The 16523-nt window shown below is 41.1% G+C and overlaps 1 long non-coding RNA gene across 1 annotated transcript in view; it reads right to left on the reverse strand.

The window, feature by feature from the left end:
- Nucleotides 1-16115, reverse strand: part of LOC125100290 (uncharacterized) — a 202424-nt gene extending 186309 nt beyond the window's left edge. The window contains exon 1 of the long non-coding RNA XR_007127492.1: nt 16078-16115. This is a non-coding gene — a long non-coding RNA (uncharacterized LOC125100290). The remainder of the gene's footprint in view (nt 1-16077) is intronic.
- Between the last annotated feature and the right edge of the window lie 408 nt (nt 16116-16523).

Below are 16523 nucleotides of genomic sequence, written 5' to 3' on the forward strand. Positions count from 1 at the left end.
CCAACAGGAGGGGAGGGTGTGTGTATGTACGTGGGAAAAAAATGTTATACATATTATATAATATATACATTTATATTATATATTCTAAAGCTATTATTTATACATAATATAAAAATCATAAATTATATATAAATATAAATTATGTATTTTCTATAATCATATACAAATTATATAGAAATGTATTTCTATTATTTATAATGTATTTTATAATTTTGCAATTTACATGTAATTATATACTTTTATGATTATTTTATAATTATATACTAATTATATATATATATATATATTTTAAGATTTTATTCATTTATTTGTCACAGAGAGATATCACAAGTAGGCAGAGAGAGAGGGGGAAGCAGGCTCCCTGCCGAGCAGAGAGCCCGATGCAGGGCTTAATCCCAGGACCCTGAAGTCATGATCTGAGCTGAAAGCTCAGGTACCACTGAGCCAACTAGGTGCCCCAATATATATTTTTTTAAATGGAAACATAGATGCCTAGTCATATGGACTAATTTCTTTCCCACTGTTCTCCAGTACTTTTCCCCTAGATTTCACTGGTCCTTATAATCTCTCTTGTGTTTCGGCAGAGTTGAGTTCAATCTCTTACTCCTATTGTGATAGTCTTGAATAAATTCTCTTGCCATTTTAACAAGTGTCCAGTACAGTTTTTCTTTCACAGACAAAAAGAGAAAGTTTCAAGCAAATATGGTCATGTATGGGAATATGAGTTGACTAGTACTCTTTTGTATGATGGGTAAGCGTGGTCCCTTGAGTTCAGCTGGATTTGAAGATTATCTACTTATGGTAAGAGCAATCTATCTGTTAAACAACTTTTTGCTGTGGGACTTTAAGAGAGAGTGAATGGAGAGCCTATTTATGTTAGAATTTGGCAAGTTGAATGAGTTGAAAAGATGTAAGAGCAGTAGAGTGTGAGTATGGCAAAATCTTTTTAGAGTGATGAAGCATGAATTCCAGGTAAAACAAGGAAGACAGTGAAAAACAGAACATTCAAACAACTATGACATTTATAAATACATATTCAGAATGAATTCAGCAGTTGACTGTGGAAGTACACTGAGAGATTCATATTTTATGAAGATGAGAGCGGTTAAAAGGAAATATGCACAGGAAAAAATCAGAATATTCCTTTTAGTTGATTTGGGGAAAATCTGTGATATAATTCAGGCTTACTTATGAGCAAACTCTTCATGAATAGAAGGTAACTCCCTCATCCAGGACCAATGTTTTCAATAAATAAAGCAAATGAAATATTTTTCTGCAGTACAATAAAAAAAATAGGACAGTTAACTTTTCCCTGTAGGTCCAAGACCAAGAAAAATATATTCAATTTTGGGTTGTAGTGGAAGAGACAAACAATTGCCAGTAAGATCAATGTGACAGAGCAGCAGTGAGAGAGGGGAAAGGTAGATGACTACAGGTCTGAATCTCAGAGGATCCTGGTATTTGTGACTATCTTTGTGTTTCCACAATGGAGTGGTTAACTTTTAGGAAGTTACAACGGAAAGAAAAAAAGGAATGAGATTTTCTCTTGGTAACAAAAGACATAGTATGTAATGAAAAAGAAAGACACAGATTTAAAGAGAGAAAAGGAAAAGGAGTCATCGAGAGTCAGGATGCCATTAATCAGTGGCATGATAGAAGTTTCTTTATTTAAGGGGCGCCTGGGTGACTCTGTTAAGCGGCCAGCTCTCAGTCTTGGCGTAGGTCCTGATCTCAGCATCCAGAGATCAAGGGGACCCGGGGCTCTGCGCTAACCAGGGAGTCTGCCTCAGATTCTCTGTCTCACTCTGCCCCTCCCCCCACTCATGCATGTGCTTTCTCTCCCTCTAAAACAAATACATCTTGAAGTTTCTTTACTGTAAAATATCCTATGTAACTGTAGGAGGACCTTAAGAGTTAGGAAGAGTTGTAGAACTACCTAGGTGAAAAGGAGTAACAGATTTAGCAAGATAAAGATAACCTTCATCAGTAGCCAGGAAACGTTACACGCCTTGGGCTTTGATGAAAATAAGGGTCCAAAGCTGGATAGGGCTTGATCTTCTCTTCAAAGTGGAGAGACGCTGCTCAGTAACTTGACAACCTGTCCACCAATACCCTCAGAGTAACTCCTACCATTAAGTGTACCCTTTCAACATAACCCAGCGTTTCCTCTTTAATATCACACACTGCTTCCCACCTTCTGTTGTCACACTCCAGCTACACAAAAAGCTACAGGGATCTGAGATCTGATCTTTTTTTTTTTTTCCTACCTTTGACTTTTCTTTCAAACTCATTTTTTAGAAAGATTTTATTTGTGTGTGTGTGAGAGAGAGAGAGAGAGAGAGAGAGAGAGAAAGAGCAAGGGAGAGATGAGCGGTCTCCTTACTGAGCATGGAGCCCAAGAAAGGGCTTGCTGTCAGGATTCTGAGATCATGACCCGAGCTGAAATCAAGAGTCAGATGCCTAACTGACTGAACCACCCAGGCACCCCTCAAACTCATTTTAATAATATCTGATTGCAAGAAAGAGTAAACCTCCTTTTTCTGTACCAAGTACCTATTCAGTTTTATCACGAATGCCATTTTCTACTAGCCTGTTTACTGGTCTGTGCTCTCCTTACAACTGAAGGTATTTAGGGAGGAATTTATTTTGGCCACCAGAGTATCCCTACAACCCTGAGCCTGGTACATAGTAGATTCTCAGTAAGTATTTACTAAGTGAATGACAGAGCTAGCCATTTGAAAAAGTAAGCTGTAACAAAGCCACCACCTTTACTAAATGCTATTTAGTTCCCAATGAAATAGAGAATGCTAATTTCCTATCCCTATATATTGGGTAGGTTCTATACAGTCCTATTTGTTTGTAAGTTGACATATACCTTACATATGATCGATATGGTAACATCTAAGTAAAATTAGCCAAAGGACTCTAGTGATTATTGTCAGTACAAATTCATGCAAACGTGTGTCACTTTCCTTAAATCCAATCACTATCTCTTCCCATTTTAGTCACCCAGTATCTTCTAGTGTTTTCCATATTCGCACCAATTTTGAGCTTATCAAAGAGACAGTGGGTTAATATGCTTCCGGTTAAATGACATCACCAAGATGATGACGAGGTCATTCCTGACTTTACCCCCACTCACAAGAACAGCTGTCATCTCTTTAAGAACAAGACATCACTGAGAGAATTCTAGAACACAGGAGGTGAAGCTGAAACATTCCTTTGCACCACTGAGTCCAAGGCCAACTGAATTAGGAGGTTAGGAGAAGTGGCTACATGCTGAGGGCACTGTCCCTCTCCCAGGGCAGTGCAGCACCACCTGGAGAGGTCTCTCCTGAGACACTCCTACCTCCAGTGGTGGTGGTGGGGAGGGGGGAACAGCCCACAGGGACAACTAGTTTGCTTCAGCATTGTACATCACTTTTTAAGTGACCATACTCTAGTCTCATGGGGGGGCTGCGGGGTCATCTGTGGAGCTCAAGCACTTCCCCAGTGCCACTGCCATGGAGAAGAGAGAGGGGCTTATAACACCCAACACTCAGATCTGGGCATACAAAGTTCCCCCTGCAGTGCCCAGGAAAGAACCCTAACCACCTGCTGTTCATCTGCAGAAGCAAGTCACAGGTGTACTCAGGGTAGGAAACTTGGCAGGGGGCAAACCTGCCTTACTCAGATTCTCAAATGAGAGGTTCTGCTGGTCTTAGGACCTGGTTTGCTCAGGCCCAGGGAAGGTGCAATCCCAGTCCCACCCTCTGGGCAGAGTGTCTCCTAACCACATCTGGCCAGAGGGGCTGGCAGCAGCACCTGGAAACCCCGTTCAGGCAGAGAGGCAGGTTGGTAGTGCTAATTGCACTCAAGACAAAACCAGTACCAGGCATAGAGTGTGTCCCTGCTCTGTAGACAGGGAGAGTAATTCATACCCATGACTGAGGGCAGCTCCCAAACCCCTCTTCATGGGAAAGCCTACTTAGAAAAAAAGGGAGTTGCCTACAGTGGCCCCTCCATTCCACCCAGACGAGTGAAAGTGAATTGAAACCCGACCCAACCTGCTATGGCTTCTGGGCCCCATCTGGCCTGAGGGGCTCAAAAGAACACCTGGAAGGTGTGTAGCCAGGAGTGCATGAGCTGAGAGGTAGGAAAGCAGAGATCACTGCCCCTGGAGCAAAGCTAGTACAGGGCTTGGAGGACTCCCCTGGAATGCCCAGGCAGGGTGATTAATTCATAGCCAAGCCTGAGGGAGTCTCTGGCCCCTTTTGATGGACCAGGCCTTTCGGGAGAAATTTAAATATACTTGGAGAGGCCCATCCCCATCCCATCCAGGCAAGAGAACAGAGACATAGCTTTACCCTCTCTGGAGAATGTCTCCCATCTCCATCTGACCAGTAGGACTGGCAAGGACATCAGGAAACTGCAAAAACCCAACCAGCCCTTCTTGACATCGATGTCTGACAGGCAGAGCCTATAGTCTGCAGAGAAAAGCCCTATTTATCTAGAGAGTTTGGGATGCAGGATGGATTAAGGCAACAAACCAATAGCTTTACTGACTCTATAGATACTTCTGCTGCTTCCAGACAGAGAAACTAATTTGTAGCCTGATCCACTGATGAATACAGCCTTCAGCCTGCACAACCACAGGGCACACAAGAAGCTGGGTAGCTCACCCACTAGCCCTACTTATGGTGGCATTTGAGTAGAGAGCACGGCCCCTGGCTTTTGCTAGATGCAGTACAAAACCAGTGGCCTCACCAGACTGAGTAACTCAGTACCCACTGAACTGATTCAAACCTTCAAACAATGAGCTGTACAAGCTTTGGGTCTGGTTCTGCTGCCTTGTGAGGACAGGGAAGCAAATTCATAGCTCCCTCTATTATTCAATATAGTACCCAGTCCTGATTATTTAGTGAGGCCGACCAGAGAATTCAGACAACCCAAGACCCCATCCTACAGCCTCACTTGGGTAAGGACTCAAGCCAGCAGTACTATCCTACTGTTCTCAGCCAACTGCATACCCTCCCATCCCCAACATCAGAGCTCAGATGCCTCACCCAAAAATAGACCACAAGAGCAGATCCAGGACATTATTAGTGTATGTGCCCAGACACCCAACTGAACAAACTTGGGAAGATGTTTCTGGGCATCTAGATACCAAATAAGAAGGAAAACAGAAAATCAGGTAAATATGACATCACCAAACACAATAAATAAAGCTCCAACAACTGTCCCTAAAGAAATGAAGATATATGAACTGTCAGACAAAGAATTCAGGATAATCCTCTGAAGGAAGTTTGGCAAACAAGGAAAACACACAGACCACTGCACAGTTAGGAAAACAAGGCATGACTAAAACAAGTTTGGGCAAAAAACAGCAACCACTAAAAGGAAAACCAGAAAGATTTAATAACTGAATTTAGTAATTCCCTACATAATTTTAGAAGCAGATTTGACCATCCAAAAGAATCAGTGACCTGGCTGGGTGATGGACATTGGGAATAGTATGTGTTATGGTGAGTGCTGTGAATTGTGTAAGACTGATGATTTACAGACCTCTACCCCTAAAGCAAATAATGCACTATATGTTAATTAAAAAAAAAGAGAGAGAAGGATAAAATACACACACACACGCACTCACACAGACAAGAATCACTGACATAGAGGATTAGATATTTCTAATCATTCAATTAGAGTAGGGAAAAAAAATGAAATATCCTACGGGCCCTATACTCACAGTACAGAGAAACAAAAGTACATGCCTACCTTGGAGGTACCATGGATTTGGCTCCAGACACCACAATTAAAAAAATATCACAATAAAGCCAATCAAAGCTTTTGGCTTCTCAGTGCCTATGATTCCAGCGAATGTGCTGCTGAGGTGACCACAGTTTCTCAGTGCATACAAAATTGTGTTTACCTATGCTGTCGACTACTAACTATAATAGCATTATGTCTAGAAATACCGTGCACATACCTTAATGAAAAAATGCTTTAAGGCTAAAAAAATGCTAACAAGTGGCCTTCAAGTGCAATCAGATGGAGCCGTTGCCTTTCTGGCTGGAACCAAGTCTGACACTTGGCGCACAGTGGGTTGTATGTAAATGTTCACAGAGTTGCATGTACAAGTTGATATCATAATGAAACCAAATCAACTGGTAATAGACTTCTATGCTTTAAAAATATTTACGTATTTGAGAAGACAGACGTCACAAGAGTTTTGAGTTCCTTTAGGGTATATATGAGATTTAAGTTAAAATTGGAATTACATGGTCTTAACAGAGTGAATAGTAAATCAATAAAATGTATGCTTATCTTTTTAATTTACTTTCTTCCCCTCTGCCCCCAGTATCTCTATCTCATTCCTAATTTAGATCACTTAGTAGATGGTCTAGTAAATTCACCTCCTAATGTTCAGCACTGTGTTCCCTCATATTTGACTGCTTGTAGGATTTTCAAGGACACTTTGCATAACACTCTAAATGAAAGAGAAACAAGATTGTTTTATTGCCCATCTAATACAATATACCCATTCCCCAAATAATTTCATGCCTTTCTTGCTCGACAGGAAAAAAAAAAAAAAATGCTATGTTGTTTATTGTTCTTTAAGACTGAAGAATGCAACTGTTTCTTCAGGAACAACCTCTAGTAAGGCAAAATCCATTCATAATAAGTCTGCTTTGTTGCTTTTTACTATAGGTGCTAGAATACAGTTCACTAAGAAAAGCACCTGGTTATCTTTAAGGCTAGGAACGGGAGACCCTAGACATGCTTTCTGCGAGTTATACTTGAGGTAGTGTTTAGTCTCAGAACACAGCTCCCTGCTTTCTGGAGCCAGTGTCATAGAATCAATCCACCAGTCGTGCTGGTATCATTTTATGTTGAAGAGTCTACCCTGTTCTGTCCTCTTCTGAGATGACTCACTACAATCTCAATATGATGTTTCTCCTTTTTCTGCTTGAATTTAACATTCATCACTACTGATCTTCCAAAGGGTTTTTTTTTTTAGATTTTATTTATTTATTTGACAGACAGAGATCACAAGTAGGCAGAGAGGCAGGCAGAGAGAGAGGAAGGGAAGCAGGTTCCCTGCTGAGCAGAGAGCCCGATGCGAGGCTCAATCCCAGGACCCTGGGATCATGACCTGAGCCGAAGGCAGTGGCTTTAACCCACTGAGCCACCCAGGCACCCCTTCCAAAGGGTTTTAACTGAGGTAGAAATAGGTCATAACTTTTTTTTTTTTTTAAAGATTTTATCCATTCATTTCACAGACAGAAATCACAAGTAGGCAGAGAGGCAGGCACAGAGAGAGAGTGAGGCAGGCTCCCTGCCGAGCAGAGAACCCGATGCGGGGCTCGATCCCAGGACCCTGGGATCATGACCTGAGCCGAAGGCAGAGGCTTTAACCCACTGAGCCACCCAGGCGCCCCAGGTCATAACTTTTTATTAATATCCTTAGAATTAGGTGCTTTTTGAAAAATCCCAAGTTGAAATACACAAAGCATCCCTTACTACTTATTTTTATTTGAATTTGATTTTATTACCATATAGTGTATTACTAGTTTCAGAAGTAATTTAGTGATTCATCAGTTACATATAACATAAAGACAATGTACATTTCTATGATGAATCCTTTATAATAACTAAAAAGGTTATGAATGAGTATTTGTTGTTAAGGAAAAACATTAACAATATATTGCCAAAAGAGAAAAACCTAATCATATAGTTTGAATCTTTGTGTTAATATAGATACGTTTGTACAGAGAAGAGACTAGGAAGATAAATACCACGGTATTGACAGTGGCTGTTTCTAGGGGACAGTTCTGGTGGATATGGGGAGTATGGAGAATGTGGTGCCCCCCCCTTTCTAAGCTCTCTTCTTTGAGAAGGTATTACTCTTTGGTGGAACAGAAGAGTAACTGGCTTGTTCATCCATTGAGCTAAAGAAATTTTACTGTAATACGAAATAAGTTATTAAGAAAAATAAAGATGTAATTAAATAGCATTTTCAAGGTATCCTTCCTGACATTTTCTGTCATTACAGTAATTTCTTGGGGCGCCTGGTAGCTCAGTTGGTCAAAGACTCTTGACTTCGGTTCACATCATGGTGTCCGGGTCCTGAGACCAGCCCAGAGTCAGGTTCCTCACTGACCATGGAGGCTGCTTGAGATTCTCTCTCTCCCTCTCCTTCCACCCCCCCACTCCTGCACATGCCCACTCTTACTCTCTCCAAAAAATAAATAAAATAAAACAAAGTAAAATAAAATTTCTTTCACCAGAAGACCTCTTGCCGAGGAACAAAGACCAATTTTTAGCTCAACCTAATTTCTTGGAAGGGTATATTGCACCAGCAATGACTCAGTTTCCTTATATGAAATAACCCTTGCACTAGCTGTTAGATAATTCAGACAAGGGATTTTTTTTTTAAAGAACTTATTTATTTGACAGGCAGAAATCACAAGTTGGCAGAGAGGCAGGCAGAGAGAGAGGGGGGAAGAAGGCTCCCTGCTGAGCAGAGAGCCTGATGCAGGGCTTGATCCCAGACCCTGGGATCATAACCTGAGCCGAGGCAGCAGCTTTAACCCACTGAGCCACCCAGGCACCCCAGACAAGGAATATTTTTAAGTTGACATTCAGCTAGAGATGACAAAATATTTTTGGAACTCATTTCTATCTAGTAGAATTGATTCTCTGGATAAGATAGTTTCCCCCATGACCTTCAGTAGCTCAAAAGATGGTTTTTTAGTTACCATCATTGATGTTGATAACACAATGTGGCTAGATAGAATATAATGGGTTCTCTGATCCTAGATGGGAACCATCATTTTAATTTGCAATATAGTTAATAAATTATCATACTGTGTTATATCACATGATAATTGGCAAACCTAAGGTTTGTTTTTGTTTTGTTTTGAGAACTTCAACAGAAATTTATGTTGAATGCCCCAAGATGATCAAGTGTGTTTTGCTTTGTTTGTTATGATATCAACAGCATTCCCAACACACAATCATTACAGGCACAATGTCCAATGGCTTTCCCCCCCTTCCCATCTCTCTTCTGTTCTTCCCATTCTGTACTAGGGAATGGTTAACTGTTCCAGATGGAGAAAAGGGTCTCCAAGGTAACCAACAAGGATATGGTTGCCTCAGGCCTGCGTTGTAAAGCTTGGGAATCAGGGAATGATGCCTTCTCAACCCTCTCTTGTTTTAAAGGTGCTTTGTTAGAGTAATATCTCAGAACATTAGCCATTCATTTATAAAAGACTGGAGTAGAAAATAAAACATGAATATAATCTACTTCATTTTATTATAGTTCATTTATCTTCTGAATTATATGAACATACATTAATATATGAGCTGCACACAGAAAAGATGTAATAAAAGAATAATCCAGGGTTTTAATGCTCATTGGGAGTTCTTTTCCATGTGGATTATTATCTATAATTAACAAAAACTGAACTATCACTCTAGACATGAAAATGTATGTTTAGAAGAGTATTACGCCTACCTGGTTCTCCATGACTTAAGCTGTACCTTTCCTATCTCAATAGTTTGAAATTTGGAAATAGCAGGTCGTAGCCCAGTCATTTTCTTAACAGTAGTCAAGGGAATCAGTGACGCATTGTAACATTAGAGCCTAAGACCTTTACATGGTTCTATTTGCGGATACTTTCTCTCATTTGTGGATTGTTTTCATTGTAGAGTATATGAAAGACATCTTTTCTAACGTCCATTCTTTTTGCTTAAACTTTCACATGTGGCCTGCTTTTCTCATTTTCACATGTGGTCCATTTCCTGGTTAGTAGTAAATGAGGCAGAGAGGACTATGAGGATTATTTCCCTGCCAGATACTCTGGAAGCCCTGATACTCACACCTGTAGGCTTCAATGCCCATTTCTGGCTTTCAAAATGGTGTGCAGAGCAGGGAAAGGGCAGGGTTTAGCAAGAAGGAGCTTCTCCACAGCAAGAAGGAGCTTCTCCACCACCTGTCCACAAATTACAGCCTCATGTACAGTACTTTGTAAACCATTTTCATTTTCTTTGTGGGTTTAAAGTTTTACTGGTCTGCTTTGGTAAGAGAACAAAGTTTACATGAAGTACTCCGACTTAGGAGCATTCTCTCAACACCCAGCAGTTCTGAATAATGGAGGATTCCTTGCCATATTCATCATAATCTTTTCCCATTAGATAACCTTAACCATGACCCTCGCTTTTGAAAGCTAAGCTCTTTGTAGTTTTGCTTTATTTTCAGAACTACTAAATGGAAACCACAGAAAACTTCTTTGAGTTGTTAGTTATTGAAACCTTCATCTACCCTTTAAAAAAAAGGTTAATACTGTTTTGAGTGCATAAAACAAAAAGATCTAAGTACAAACTTTTTTCCATTGATAGTATGGAAATTGCATTAATAACCAAAAAGTATTGATGACTAACCTCATTTTCTGCTAGATTCACTCTGAGCAGGTTTTCAGAGTAAAGTCAGGGGGCATGCAGAGAGAGGAGGGAGGGGTCTTTGGACAAGAGGGGCTGGTGATTTTCCCGTGTCCCATGTTTAATAGTGAGAGGTGAGCTGAAGTGGTCCTAAAACTGGGGCACCTGGGTGGCTCAGTGGGTTAAAGCCTCTGCCTTTGGCTCAGGTCATGATCTCAGGGTCCTGGGATTGATCTCCGCATCAGGCTCTCTGCTCCGCAGGGAGCCTGTTTCCCCGCTCTCTCTCTGCCTGCCTCTCTGCCTACTTGTGATCTCTGTCAAATAAATAAAATCTTAAAAAAAAAATGTGAACTTTCTTTTTTTTTTTTAAGATTTTATTTATTTATTTGACAGAGAGAAATCACAAGTAGGCAGAGAGGCAGGCAGAGAGAGAGAGGAGGAAGCAGGCTCCCTGCTGAGCAGAAAGCCTGATGTGGGGCTTGAACCCAGGACCTGGGATCATGACCTGAGCCGAAGGCAGCGGCTTAACCCACTGAGCCACCCAGGTGCCCCAAAATGTGAACTTTCTTAAAAACAAACAAACAAACAAACAAACAAAAAGAGGTCCTAAAACTGCCAGTTCTCCCTTCCTCCTTCCTGCTTTTCCCCCTTTCCATCCCTATTAAGTACGTACAAACAATCCAGTCCTGGGCTACAGTGACTTAAACCAAGATGTGCTAAGACATCCCAAGACAATAGACTGTGACATACACTTTCAACTCTTAGAAGTTAAATAAATATTTAGAATATCTAGAATATCTTAGAAGTTAAATAAATATTAAAATACATTTATGGCACATACTGATTTTTCTTTAGTTCCAAAATCAATCAAACTAGCTAAGACCAGTCTTCATGGTTGGTTTACAACTTAAAGATGCCTATTCCACAGGAATCCCCACTGCCAGCAAGAAACCATCACATTCACTCAGTGAGAACACCAATGGCGTGATTGTTGTAGAGCAGCTGCAGGACCTAAGAACTGTCATCCCATGTACACTGTGGGGCCCTATCCCACATTTACGGAATCAAAAACTCTAGAGACGGGGCCATGTGAGCTCATTTTCAAATTCCATGTGTTGGCAAACTGAAAACTTGTGATAATTTGTATCATCAGCAGATACTGATCAAATGACCAAATGAATGTGAGATTGTTCACAGCATGAGCTATAATAACCTGAACCTGGAACGGCCCCAGATGTCTGTAAGCTAACAATGAACACATTTCACCGCCTTTGTTCCCTGGAATGCTACAGCACCGTAACAGTGAGCACATAAAGCTACGTTCAGTGGCGCAGGACCCTCACAGACCTACTAGCAAGGAAAGGGGCAGGACCAATACAGTGTGAATACATATATACATCAAACAGTTCCTTCACACACATTAGGAAAACAGCTCAACCTCAACTCTGAGCAAACTCCTCTCCACAGGCACAGAACTTGGTACCTCCAAAACAAAACAAAACAAAAACGAAAAACAGAAAAAACAAAACACCCCTTTTCAGATGGCTGGCCCTGGGCCAAGCCACACAGTTGGCCCAGTGGAATCAGGCTGAACCGCAGCTCTTTTCTGCCCCCGTGGCCAACATTCTTTGTGCATTGCAAACTCAAAGTAAACAAGTCAAGTTCTTTATCCTTTCTATGACTTGGTGTCGCAAACCAGAACAATAAGATTGTCCGGCTGGATGAGTTTCCATTTTCATCCCCATTTGATGTTTCAAAAATTCTAAGTCATTAAATGCTCCTCTGTGGGGAAGAACCCTGTTCCAAAGCCAGAATTTGAAATGTAATTTACCAATGCAATGAAGTTGTACAGACAGGGATAGTCAAATTATAATTCCCTACAATATAGTTTGTATAATGTTGTTTATGTAGGAAAATTCTTGGTGTTCCTAATGACTAGATCACAAGTAAGCATCTGGAGCCAAACTCCCTTGGAATGTGGAGCCTGCGTCTATCAGGTCAGCACAATCTAGAGGCTCGCCTGCCTGGGATACTGGAATGGTTCGAGTATCGAATCCCTCCTGGCCAGCCTGCACCCATTATTCCCTAGAAGCTGAGTGTGAAGAGGCTGCTCACTTCATTTTCCAGTCCACCAACTTTAGAATAAGCAGGCTAACATGGTCTCTGGGTCACTGCGAAGATACTCCAAGTTAAAACTTAAAGCATGAGTGGAAGCTGTTTGTGCACTGTAAGGCATCATACATGGGAGAAGCACTGTGGGGTAGATGTTTATAGAATAATAACTAAGAAGCACTCTTAGAAAGGATCCACTATTACATGAATAAAAGATTACCAGGGGTTGTTCTTTCTGCCATATAATAGGCACAATTCCTCATTAAGGGTGCTGAGTTAATATAACATTTTCTTTTTCAAAAAGTGTTTAGCAGTAGTTCATTGTCAAACTTAGTTTGGACTGTCCAAATGAACCCAAGTATTTATATACACAGCCAATGAGTAAGCAACCTCATGGCAGTACTTATCATTTTTTTGTCCCTTATTTTTATAGATTGTTAATGTCCTTCAGAAGTCTATTGTCTTCTAGTATCTGATGAGAAAATAGGAGAGAAGCTGCTATGATGGGACAGATGGTAGCCCTGTTTCCCACATACCCATGTCAAAATATCCTAGCCAGCTAAATACAGGTGTTATGTGCAGTTATCCTTAAACTTGTTACAGTGCTGCCTATCTTCCTTTCCTTCTTTCTTTTCTTTCTTTCTCTTTCCTTCATGCCTTCTCTCTTCCTTTCCTTTTCCTTCCTTCCTTCTTCCTTTCTTCTTTCCATGGATATAACTATGCATAGGCCTACCTCAGAAATGGCTCAAAAGGCCTAACTTTGGGCCTCTCTGGGCTCTTAACATGCCTTCCTCACTAAGCTTAGTCATTTCTAATTTTTTATTTAAAGCAAGCAATATAGGACTATTCCTTTCACTTGAGCACTTAGAGACCAATCTAGGGTTATAAATTACCCTAATTTCACTTGTAATCCTTCATGGACTAGGAAGGCCAAGGAGAAGAGAGACCAGGGGGTGGGGCGGAGTGGACTGATAGTGGATGATGCAGCAGTCAGAACACATATGAGATTTATGATTACGTTCACCATTTTTTAGGGTGCCACAGACCATGTGCATATAATATTTAGAATAATAACATCAAAAACCACTCATCACAGACAACCATTACAAATATAATGATAATGAAAAAGTGTGAAATATTTTGCGACAGAGACACCAAGGGAATAAATGTTGTTGGAAAAAAGAGGTACCAGGAGATTTGCTTGATGCACGTTACCCCATTCCTTCAATTTTAAAGAAATGCATTATCTGTAAATCACAAGAAAGTAAAGTGCCACAAAATGAGGTATGCCCATATTTGATTCATGGGAATTCCAGAAGAGGAGAAGGGTCAGAATGCACATTTAGAGCAATAATGGCTGGGGCGCCTGGGTGGCTCAGTGGGTTAAAGCCTCTGCCTTCAGCTCAGGTCATGATCTCAGGGACCGGGGATCAAGCCCCACATCGGGCTCTCTGCTCCTCAAGGAACCTGCTTCCGCCTCTCTCTGTGCCTGTCTCTCTGCCTACTTGTGATCTCTGTCAAAAAAATAAAATCTTTAAAAAAAAAAGTAAAATGAATACATGGAATGTTCCAAACTTATGGAATGTTGCAAAAGCATTTCTTTCTTTCCTTTTTTTTTTTTTAAGATTTTATTTATTTGACAGAGAGCAAGAGAGGGAATACAAGCAGGGGGAGAGCAGAGGGAGAAGGAGGTTCCTGCTGAGCAGGGAGCCCAATGTGGGTCTCAATTCCAGGACCCTGGAATCGTGACCTGAGCTGAAGGCAGATGCTTCCAACTAAGCCACATAGCTGCCCCCCCCCCCCGCAAAAGTATTTCTAAGAGGGAAGTATGTAAACAGTAAATGCTTAGGAAGAATTTAAGAAGCCAGGAATATTTCAAGTAAGCAACCTAAGGTTACACTGCAATGGAGAAATAACTAAGTAAGCCAAGCTTAGCTGAACAAGTAATGGAGACCAGAGCAGAAATAAATGAAATAGAGAACAAGCAAAAAAACCCATATAAAAGATGAACCAAATTCACCATTGGTTCTGGGAAGAACTTAACAAAATTGACAAAACCTTAAATAGACTAAGGTAGACTAATCAAAGGAAGCAGAGAAAGAACCCAAATTATAAAATTATAAATGAAAAAGGAGACGTGACAACTGATAGCATTGACATAGAAAGGATCATAAGAGGCTACTTTGACCAGCCACATGCTGACAGACTGGACAACAAAGAACAAATGATAAAATTATTATAAATATACAACCTACAAAGACTGAAGTTTTGAAAGAAATAGAAAATCAGAATAGACCAATTACTAGGGAAAGGAGTGCATCAGTAACCAAAACCCTCCTGACAAAGAAAAGGCCATCACCAGATGGCTGCACTGATGTATTTTATCAAGCACTTGAAGAATTAGCCCCAATCCTTCTTAGACCCTTCCAAAATTTAAAGAGGAGGGAGTACCCACAAACTCATTTCACAAGGCCAAGATTACCCTGATACCAAGTCCAGTTAAGGATGATGTCAGAAAAGAATACCATGGGCTAATATTCCTGATGAATATGAATGAAGAAATTCTCAGCAAAGTACTAGGCACATGAATTCAGTAGTACAGTTAAAAGACCATTCACCATGATCAAATGGATTTATCCTGGAATACAAGAATGGCTAGACATAAGCAAATCAACCAATGTATTATTTCATATTAAGAGAAAAAGGATCATATGATCATCTCAAAAGACACAAAGAAACATCTGAAAATATTCAACACTTATTCATAATAAAGTAATCCTAACAAAAAAGGCATAGAATGAATATATAAGAACATAATACAAGTCCTATGATAAGCCCACAAGTAATATCATCTTCAATGGTAAAAGAATGAAAGTTTTTCCTTTACGATCGGGAACAAGGAAAGGCATCTCACTCTCTCCACTCCTATTCAACAAAGTACAATATGTTTTAGATAGAGCAGTCAGTCAAGAAAAAGAAATGAGAGGCATGGGAACTGGAAAGAAAAAATTATTTTTATTTTCAGATGATATGATTTTACACCTAGAAAATCCTTAAAAAATCTTTAAAAAGGGAGGAGGAGTCAAGATGGCGGAGAAGTAGCAGGCTGAGACTACTTCAGGTAGCAGGAGATCAGCTAGATAGCTTATCTAAAGATTGCAAACACCTACAAATCCAAGGGGAGATCGAAGAGAAGAAGAAGAGCAATTCTAGAAACAGAAAATCAACCACTTTCTGCAAGGTAGGACTGGCAGAGAAGTGAATCCAAAGCAATGGGAAGATAGACCGTGGGGGGAGGGGGCAGATCACAGCAAGCAGCAGAGCAACGGAGCACAAAATCAGGACTTTTAAAAGTCTGTTCCACTGAGGGACATCACTCCAGAGGCTTAACCGGGGTGAAGCCCACACAGGGTCAGTGTGGCCTCAGGTCCCGCAGGGTCACAGAAGGATCGGGGGTGTCTGAGTGTTGCAGAGCTTGCAGGTATTAGAACAGGGAAGCTGACTACAGAGACAGAGCCAAGGAGTGAGCTCTAAGCTCGGGGTTACCTTGAACTGGTCACAGGCTCGGTCAGCTCAGAGCACGGTCAGAGGCCAGGGTGACGGAAGTAATTGGGCGCTGTTCTCTGAGGGCGCACGGAGGAGTGGGGCCCCGGGCTCTCGGCTCCTCTGGGCCGTAGACTGGGAGGCCGCCATCTTCATTCCAGTCCTACAGAACTCTACTGAAAGCGCTCAGGGACAAAAGCTCCCAAAAGCAAACCCGAGCGAATTACTCAGCCCGGCCCCTGGTAAGGGCACTGCAACTCCGCTGGGGGCAAAGACACTTGAGAATCACTACAACAGGCCCCTCCCCCAGAAGATCAAGAAACCCAGCCAGGACCAAGTTCACCTACCAAGGAGTGCAGTTTCAATACCAAGGAGAGTAGCGGAATTCCAGAGGAGAAGAAAGCAAAGCACGGAACTCACGGCTTTCTCCACATGATTCTTTAGCCTTG

This window comes from Lutra lutra, chromosome 5, assembly GCF_902655055.1.
Source record: "Lutra lutra chromosome 5, mLutLut1.2, whole genome shotgun sequence".
Classification (NCBI taxonomy): Eukaryota; Metazoa; Chordata; class Mammalia; order Carnivora; family Mustelidae; genus Lutra; species Lutra lutra.